General features: G+C 42.4%; 1 non-coding gene and 1 pseudogene across 1 annotated transcript; both read left to right on the top strand.

Moving 5' to 3' along the window:
- Positions 1–5,691: 5,691 nt before the first annotated feature.
- LOC131147269 (5.8S ribosomal RNA) lies at positions 5,692–5,847 on the top strand. The gene has a single exon (XR_009134662.1). It is a non-coding gene; the product is annotated as a 5.8S ribosomal RNA (ribosomal RNA).
- A 252-nt stretch (positions 5,848–6,099) lies between these two features.
- LOC131147507 (28S ribosomal RNA) lies at positions 6,100–9,232 on the top strand (annotated as a pseudogene).
- Positions 9,233–9,615: the final 383 nt, after the last annotated feature.

Consider the following 9,615-nt stretch of genomic DNA (forward strand, 5'->3'; position numbering starts at 1 on the left):
GTTTTGGGTTGAAAGTTTAGGGTTTTGGGTTTTGGGTTTAGGGTTTAGTGTTTGGGGTCAGGGTTTGGGGTTAGGGTTCAAGTTTTGGGTTTTCGGTTTCATATTTTGGGTTTTGGGTTGTATTGTTTAGAGACTAGGTTTTTGGGTTTAGGGTTTTGGGTTTAGTGTTTTAGGGTTTAGGGTTTAGGATTTTGAGCTTAGGGTTTCAGGTTTAGGGTTTAGGGTTTCGGATTTAGGGCTTTGGGTTTGGGGTTAGGGTTTAGGGTTTAGGGTTCTTAGGGTCTAGGGTTTAGGGTATAGTATTTAGGGTTTAGGGTTTAGGGTTTGGGATTTTGGGATTAGGGTATAGCGTTTAGGGCTTAGGGTTTAGGGTTTAGGGTTTTGGGTTTAGGGTTTAGGGATTAGGGTTTAGGGTTCAGGGTTTAGTGTTTAGTATTTATGGATTATGCTTTAGGGTTTAGGGTTTTGGGTTTAAGGTTTAGAGTTTAGGGTTTTGGGGTTTGGGTTTAGGGTTTAGGGTTATAGGGTTTTGGGTTTAGGGTTTCGGGTTTAGGGTTTAAGGTTTGGGGTTTTAAGGTTTAGGGTTTAGGGTTTAGGGTTTAGTATTTAGGGTTTAGGGTTTAGGCTTTTAGGTTTTGGGTTTAGGGTTTAAGGTTTTGGATTTAGGGTTTTGGGCCTAGGGTTTGGGTTTTTAGGGTTTAGGGTTTAGTGTTTAGGGCTTAGGGTTTAGGGTTTAAGGTTATAGGGTTTTGGGTTTAGGGTTTAAGGTTTAGGGTTTATGGTTTAGAGCTTTGGGTTTAGAGTTTAGGGATTAAGGTTTAGGGTTGTAGGGTTTAGGGTTTAGGGTTTCGAGTTTAGGGTTCAGGGTTTGGGGTTGGGGTTTAGGGTTGCGGTTTAGGGTTTAGGGTTTAGGGTTTTAAGGGTCTATGGTTTTGGGTTTAGGTGTTTAGGTTTTAGGGTTTAAGGATTGGGTTTTAGGGTCTAGGGCATAGGGTTTTTGATTTAGGGTTTAGGATGTAGGGTTAGTTTTAGGGTTTAGGGTTTAGAATTTAGGGTTTAAGGTTTGGGGTTAGGGTTTAGGGTTAGGGTTTAGGGTTTAGGGTATCGGGTTTAGTGTTTAGGGTAGGGGGTTAGGGTTTGGGGTTATGGTTATGGTTTTGGGTTTTTAGGGTTTAGGGTTTAGGGTTTAGGGTTTAGAAGTTAGGGTTTAGAGTTTGGGGTTTAGGGTTTAGGGTATAGGGTTTCGATTTGAAGTTTTGGGTTTAGGGCTTTGGGTTTAGGGTTTATGGTTTTGGGTTTGGGGTTTAGGTGGTTAGGTTTTAGGGTTTAGGTTTTAGGTTTTAGTGTTTAGGTTTAGGGTTTTGGGCTTAGTGTTTTGAATTTAGGGTTTAAGGTTTAGGGTTTAGGGTTTAAGGTTTAAGGTTTAGGGTTTTGGGATTAAGGTTTATGGTTTCGGGTCTAGGGCTTTGGTTTTCGGGTTTTTGGTTTTTGGGTGTAGGATTTAGGGTTTAGGGTTTAGGGATTTGGGTATAAGGTTTAGCATTGAGGGTTATAGGGTTTAGGGTTTAGGGTTTCGGATTTTGGGTTTAGGATATTTGACTAGGGTAGTTTTGTTCCTCTTCAATATAGCATGAAAATAAGTTGTTCCTCTATCACAATTCTTTAGATATCTACATTTGGCCACTTGTGCTGCAAACTGCCTGTTAGGTCCTTCCAATCTCTCTCCTTTTTGAAATAAGCTCTTTCTGTTGTATGGAACTAGACGGAGAATTGTGTAGCTTCTCCTGAATTTCAAGTAGTTCAGCAGAAGCACTTTCTCATCTAGCTTAAATGTGGGAGAAATGGAGTTTGTTAAGAACCTTCAATGGGATCTTCAGAGCCTGCAACTTCTTTACCAGTCTGAACTGATTGTATCCATCATAGTGCTTACCCCACACTTGTTCAATAGTTTTCTGGAAGTCACTATGGTTTGTCCATATGTTAAAGAATTTGAATGGGATTTTACCCATCTCCTAGAGATTAAACAGAGAAACTAGACTCATAGAGTGATCAGAGAGTACACCAAGGAATTGAAATCAAACCTGAGCATTCCAATTTTCCATTAGCCAACCCTGATTTACTATCACCCTATCAAGTTTACACCAAACACTTCTGTTAGACCAAGTAAGGAAGGACCTAGTAGAATTTAAATCACATAGCCCAGCTTCATTGAGACAATCTCTGAAGTCTTTTACCTTATAATCTGAAGAAGGAATTCCATTTCTTTTCTCCTTTGCATCTAGGACGCAATTAAAATCACCCATCAATAGCCATGGTCCTGAGTATCCACTTCCATAATGAATTATGTCTCTCCATAGTTCCCTTCTTCTTACCACTGTATTAAACCCATATATAAAGGTCACAACAAACTCCTTCGAAGTGACATGACATTTAACTCTATAGTGTACAACTTGAGGGTTCATATGGTGTGCTAAGACTTGCACTGTCTGTGGGTTCCACAACACAACAATTTCCCTCTCCTGTGTGCCTCAAATTTATTTAGTTATTTCCAATTCTTGAATTTTCTGTTCATCATACCATTTAGCTTATCATCAGATAACTTGGTCTCTAAAATTCCCATCATGTCCAATTTATTTTTCTTAATGAGATCAAAAATCTCATTTTGTTTTAGGGGCCTATTTAAGCCCCTGATGTTCCATGCGACTAACTTCATTGATTAGGATGGGAGACAGACCCCCCCTCCTATTCTAATGTGTTTGCCCTACCCCTTTCTTGATGTTCTTCTTACCTTTAACTACTGTGAAGCCATCATTTTGTCTGCAGTGCACATATCACTAGATGGTCCTCATTTTGAGGTAGCCCAGATGTATGTCTCGAGCCTGTGTCTATGTGTTTCTGGAAGTCTGAGCCTAGCCAGTTAAAGGAATACAGGCCCCCAAAGTCTCCACAATTCTTTCACCCTCTGTTATAGGGTAATTGGATTCTTTTTATTTCACAACCTCCCTCCACATGTCCTCTTCTGCCCCTATATTCTAGCTCCCCTAGAATGCCCCATACACCTCGAAACACTTGACTCACCCCCCCTAACCTGATTCTAGGAATAAGTCATTGGTTATATCTCTAAGGATTTCCTCTACTTGAGTTCTCCATGTAGTTGGCCTGATTAAGGGATTATAGACTATGTCAACTTCATATTCATTATCATTTTTAGCTCCCTGATTCTGATCCTCATTTGTTTCACCGTCCTTCTCCCCTTCCATAGTTGTTTTCTCTTTATTTTCATCCCTGACTTCAGCTTTGGTCCCTATATTAGTCATTTTGGCCACATACACCTTTGAACTAATAGGTCCTCTATTTTGTTTCCTGAATCCACACATACTTATAGAATTCCCCACATACTTACAGTGGGTACAGTAGCAAGGCATTTTTTCATATATAACTGTCGGGTTCAATTCCTCCTCATCTAGCTTGATGATATTGACAGAATGTTTTACCTCCTTCACGTCATCCACTTCAAATATAACTCGAGCAAAAGAGATCATGGCCTGCATCATGGTTAATTTATCTGCACAGAGTGGCTTGCCCACTTTCGAATAGTTCCTTCCTAAAGCCATCAGGGTCCACATTTCTATTGGTATATTTCACAGCTGGATCCATACTGGCAAAGTTGTTCTATGCTCTAGTTCGAACTGGAATTTCTCAGGCATCCTCTTCATGAAGAGAGTCTTGCCATTGATTGCATAGGGTACCTTTTGCAATACCTTATCGAACTACTCCTTCTGTAATTTGAAGACAATCCATCCATCCACATGCTTTATACATGAGACTTCAGCTTTCCACGAGCTTAGAATTGTGCTTAGGGCATTGCTTCCTAGGAAATTCCCTTCAAAGTATCCTACCAAGCATTTCAGATGGGAGTCTTTTGGTCTAGACATATCTGAGAGATTCAACCTCACACCCTGACCATCCGAGGGGAAGGAAGGAATCGGGGTACAAGCCTCTAGTTTCCTGTTATTGGCAAACAGTTCCAACCAGGCTACCTTTTTGTTATGCCTCATTACTATTCTTTCCTTCTGATCCTTCCTTCCAACCTTAGAATGATTCCCAGTCTCATCTATCCTATTACCAAGACAGTCATGTTTGTCATCTCCCTAGAGTCGCTTCCCTACCTCTGGCCTTTTCGTTTCACCCATGCATTTGGGAGATTCCTCCTTCTCCATAAGCCTTAATGCTTCCATGAATTTTTCATATAGAACCATGGGAGTTGCCATACCCACACCCATCGAGGGACCATCTCTCCTATCATCTTCCAAATCGCATGCAGTCAAACCCAGATGGTCTTGAATGATCTCCATAAGCCTCTCTGGGGTGAGGCTAGCTTTTGATTACTAGAATTTCATCTCAAGGTTCTTCGCAAGTCTGGTCTATTCCTCTATAACTTCCTACGCACTCCTCAGAGCCCAAACCTCCCGATCTCCACCTCTGAACTCAATGAATCTTAAAGCTTTTTCAACTTTCTCCTTTGCAATCTCCATCTGTGCCACTAATTCATGCTCCATGTCTGCTGCAACACCATCCATCGTGTATAGTGGGGTTCAAAATTTGAAACCTAACATGGGTGGGAAAGTGATAATCTACCCCAACGACTCAATCCTAAGTTGCAACCTGAAATAAAATCCAAGCCGCAGCAAGATCCAACTCCAATCTTCCTTCGATTCTACCAATCAACACCAAACCTGCCAAGAATCAAGATGAACTCATGATCAACCTCAGAGCTTGCACCTTCCTAGTGAGAAAGGAGAGACTCTCTCTCTAAAAAGCTGCTAATTGAGAGCTCTACTGAGAGCTCTTTCTTCAAACCAGCTCTTTCTTGATTCTATGAGTGGTGGTGCATGGCCGTTCTTAGTTGGTGGAGTGATTTGTCTGGTTAGTTCCGTTAACGAATGAGACCTCAGCCTGCTAACTAGCTATGTGGAGGTGACCCTTCATGGCTAGCTTCTTAGAGGGACTATGGCCAATTAGGCCACGAAAGTTTGAGGCAATAATAGGACTGTGATGCCCTTAGATGTTCTGGGCCGCACGCGCGCTACACTCATATACTCAACGAGTCTATAGCCTTGGCTGACAGGCACAAGTAATCTTTGAAAGTTCATCATGATGGGAATAGATCATTGCAATTGTTGGTCTTCAACGAGGAATTCCTAGTAAGCTCAAGTCATCAGCTCATGTTGACTACATCCCTGCCCTTTGTACACACCGCCCATTGCTCCTATTAATTGAATGGTCTGGTAAAGTGTTCGAATTGCAGCGACATAGGCAGTTCATTGATGGCAACGTCAGATGAAGTCCACTGAACCTTATCCTTTAGAGGAGGGAGAAGTCGTAACAAGGTTTTCGTAGGTGAACTTGTGGAAGGATCATTGTCAATACTTGTCAAAGAATGACCTGTGAACATGTTATTTACATAGTGGTGATTGCTTCATGCTCACCTCACCTTTGTCAATTTGAACATTGCAATGCAGGTGTTCCACATTTTTTATTGAATGGGAAATCCTGTTTGTTTGCATGCTCATTTCGATGAGTTTCACAATAACCTGGGCATGACATATGCCAAGGAATTAAAATAAAAGAATATTCTCTTATTGCCTTGTCTATGGTGCAATGGGATGTGTTTATTTTTTTAACCATAATGACTCTCGACAATGGATATCTCAGCTCTTACGTCAATGAAGAATGCAGAAAAATGCAATACTTGGTGTGAATTGCAGAATCAAGTGAATCATCGAGTCTTTGAATGCAAGTTGCACTCGAAGCCATTAGGTTGAGGGTACGTCTGCTTGGGTCTCACATGATCCGTCACCCTAAACCCTCTCTCACAAAACATTGTTAGGGGTGGGATACTATGTGGGTGAATGTTGGCCTCCCGTGCACTTAGTTGTGGGCGGTTGGTTGAAAATATGAGGTCTTAACAACACACAAAATGGTGGTTGGTGGTTGTTAGACCCTTTCATTGTGGCATGCTCCATCATTTGAGTTGTATTGACGTAAGGATCTCACTCGACCCTTTAGTATTTTTCTATAATAGACAATACTCTATCGCGACCCCAGGTCAGGTGGGGCTACCCACTAAGTTTAAGCATATCAATAAGTGGAGGAAAAGAAACTTACAAGGATTCTTTTAGTAACAATGAGCGAACTGGGAAGAGCCCAACTTGAGAATCAGGAAACAATGTTGTTTGAATTATAGTCTGTAGAAGCGTCCTCAGTGACAAACTGGGCCTAAGTCCCCTGGAAGGAGGCGCCGGAGGGGGTGAGAACCTCGTCGTGCTCAGACCCTGTTGCATTATGAGGTGGTGTCGAAGAGTCGGGTTGTTTGGGAATGTAGCCCTAATTGAGCAGTAAATTTCATCCAAGGCTAAATATTGGTGAGATACCAATAGAAAACAAGTACCACGAGGGAAAGATGAAAAGGAATTTGAAAATAGAATCAACGAGTGCTTGACATTGTCGGAAGGGAAGCGGATGAGGGCCAGCGATGCATCTCGATCAGATGTTGAATGGTGATAAGCCGGTCCACCGATCGACTCAGGATGTGGACCGATGTGGATTGTGGCAGTGTCGTAAGCCCAGGTTGTTGATATGCTTGTGAAGATGTCATTGCTATGATCGTGGTGGGTAGTGCACTCTGTTATGGCATGCTTATGCACTTGTGTGCTCTAGGCATCGGCCTGCGGACTCCTCATTAGACCCGTCTTGAAACACAAACTAAGGAGTCTGATATGTGTGCGAGTCAATGAGTGAGTAAACTTGTAAGGCGCAAGGAAGTTAATTGGTGGGATCCCCTTATGGATTGCACTGCTGACCGATCTTAATCTTCTGAGAAGGGTTTGAGTGTGAGCATGCTTGTTGGGACCCGAAAGATGGTGAACTATGCCTGAGCACGGCGAAGCCAGTGGAAACTCTGGTGGAGGCCCGTAGTGATTTTGACGTGCAAATTGTTCATCTGACTTGGGTATAGGGGCGAAAGACTAATCAAACCATCTAGTAGTTGGTTCCCTCCGAAGTTTCCCTCAAGATAGCTAGAGTTTTGTCGAGTTCTATCAGGTAAAGCCAATGATTAGAGGTATCGGGGGCGCAACGCCCTCGACCTATTCTCAAACTTTAAATAGTTAAGACAACATGGTTGCTTTGTTGAGCCATGTTATGGAATTGGTAGCTCCAAGTGGGCCATTTTTGGTAAGCAGAACTGTAGATGCGGGATGAACTAGAAGTAGAATTACGGTGCCTAACTACATGCTAACCTAGAACCCACAAAAGGTGTTGGTCAATTAAAACAGCAGCACGGTGGTCATGGAAGTTGAAATCCACTAAGGAGTGTGTAACAACTCACCTGCTGAATTAACTAGCCCTGAAAATGGATGTCGCTAAAGCGCGTGACCTATACTCAGCCGTCGAGGCAATTTCCAGGTCTCGATGAGTAGGAGGGCGCGGTGGTTGCTGTAAAACCTTGGGTGTAAGCTTGGGTGGAGCTGCCATCAGTACGGATCTTGGTGGTAGTAGCAAATATTCAAATGAGAACATTGAAGGCCGAAGAGGGGAAAGGTTCCATGTGAATGACACTTGCACATGGGTCAGTCAATCCTAAGAAGCAGGGGAAGCCCATTTTATAGCGCCGAGTGCGTAGACTTCAAAAGGGAATCAGGTTAAAATTATTGAACCAAGATGTGGCAGTTGACGGTAACATTAGGAAGTCTAGAGACGTCACTGTGGGCCTCAGGAAGAGTTATCTTTTTTGTTTAATAGCTTTCCCACCCTAGAAATGGCTCAATTGGAGGTAGGGTCCAGCGGCTGAAATAGCACTGCACATCGCGCGGTATCCGGTGCGCCCTTGGTGGCCCTTGAAAATATGGAGGATTGAGTGCTGTCCACACCCAGTCGTACTTATAACCGCCTCAGGTTTCCAAGGTGAACAACCTCTGGTCAATGGAACAGTGTAGGAAAGGGAAGTCAGCAAAATGGATCCGTAACCTCGGCAAAAGGATTGGCTCTGAGGGCTGGGCACGGGGGTTTTAGTCTTGAAACCGTGAGCTGTCGATGGACCGCTCGAACTGCTCTTGCGGCAACAGTGGGTTTTGGCATGTTGCTCGGGGAATGGATTGGGAATGGTTCCTTCGAGGCCTTCCTCAGGCGTCAAACATTCAACGCAGAACTGGTACGAACAAGGGGAATCTAACTATTTAATTAAAACAAAGCATTGCGATGGTCCCTGAGGATGCTCACACAATGTGATTTTTGTCCAGTGCTCTGAATGTCAAAGTGAAGAAAATAAACCAAACGCGGGTAAACGGGGAGTAACTATGACTCTTTTAAGGTATCCAAATGCCTCGTCATCTAATTAGTGACGCGCATAAATGAATTAATGAGATTCCCACTGTCCCTGTCTACTATCCAATGAAATCACCAGAATCAACGAGGGAAGAAGTCCCCGTTGAGCTTGACTCTAGTCTGACTTTGTGAAATGACTTCAGAGGTGTAGGATAAGTGGGAGCCAGAAACGGCGCAAGTGAAATACCACTACTTTTAACATTATTTTACTTATTCCGTGAATCAGAGGCGGGGTTGTCGCCCCTTTTTTGGACCCAAGGCCTGTTTCAATGAGCCAATTCGAGCGGAAGACATTGTCAGTTGGGGAGTTTTGCTAGGGCGGCACATCTGTTAAACGATAATACAGGTGTCCTAAGATAAGCTCAACAAGAATAAAAATATCGTGTGGAAGAAAAAGGGTAAAAGCTAGTTTGATTTTGATTTTTAGTACGAACACGAACCATGAAAGTGTGGCCCATTGATCCTTAGACCTTCAAAATTTGAAGCTAAAGGTGTCAGAAAAGTTACCACAAGGATAACTGGCTTATGGCAGCCAAGCGTTCATAGCGACGTTGTTTTTTAATCCTTCGATGTCGGCTCTTATCATTCATGCCATGTAGTGGCCACACACACTAGGCCATGCACTAAGCCTTGTCATGCCATATAGTAGCCACACACACTGGACCATGCACTAAGCCTTTTCGTTTTGAATTAAATGTCTAATTACATCCAATATTTTAACAAAGTTTCGAATTTATCATTTTTGAGTTTTATTGCATAATTTATAATTTTTTGGCAATTTTTTTGCTGACCTTATAGGTCACGCCCGGTTTTGATTATGACAAATACTCATTGTGTCTAATGGGTATTTGAAGTTATTTGCAGGAACTCAAATTGGCAAATCATAATGCACAAAGAGAAAGTGAAGTTGAAGACCTAATTTCTATTTGTATTGTATCTTATATTTATTCAAAGGTCTATAATAGTAATTAGGGTCATTGGTTTGTAATAATCTCACACACATCACATGCCTGGTCTAATAGGTAAGCTCAAATCGAACATATCCTGAAAATCAAATGACCATAGAAAGACCTTAGGGAACACCCTTCGGTCTACCGACACCGAATTTTTTTGGTGTCTTCAAAAAGACCTAAAAATGACCCTAGGACACTCATCATTGCACCTATGAATGTTAGGAACTTGAATAGGTTTTGTGTGAATCATAACAGGACCGAAATGCACACTTTGTGC

Source organism: Malania oleifera, chromosome 1 (assembly GCF_029873635.1).
Source record: "Malania oleifera isolate guangnan ecotype guangnan chromosome 1, ASM2987363v1, whole genome shotgun sequence".
NCBI classification, from domain to species: domain Eukaryota; kingdom Viridiplantae; phylum Streptophyta; class Magnoliopsida; order Santalales; family Ximeniaceae; genus Malania; species Malania oleifera.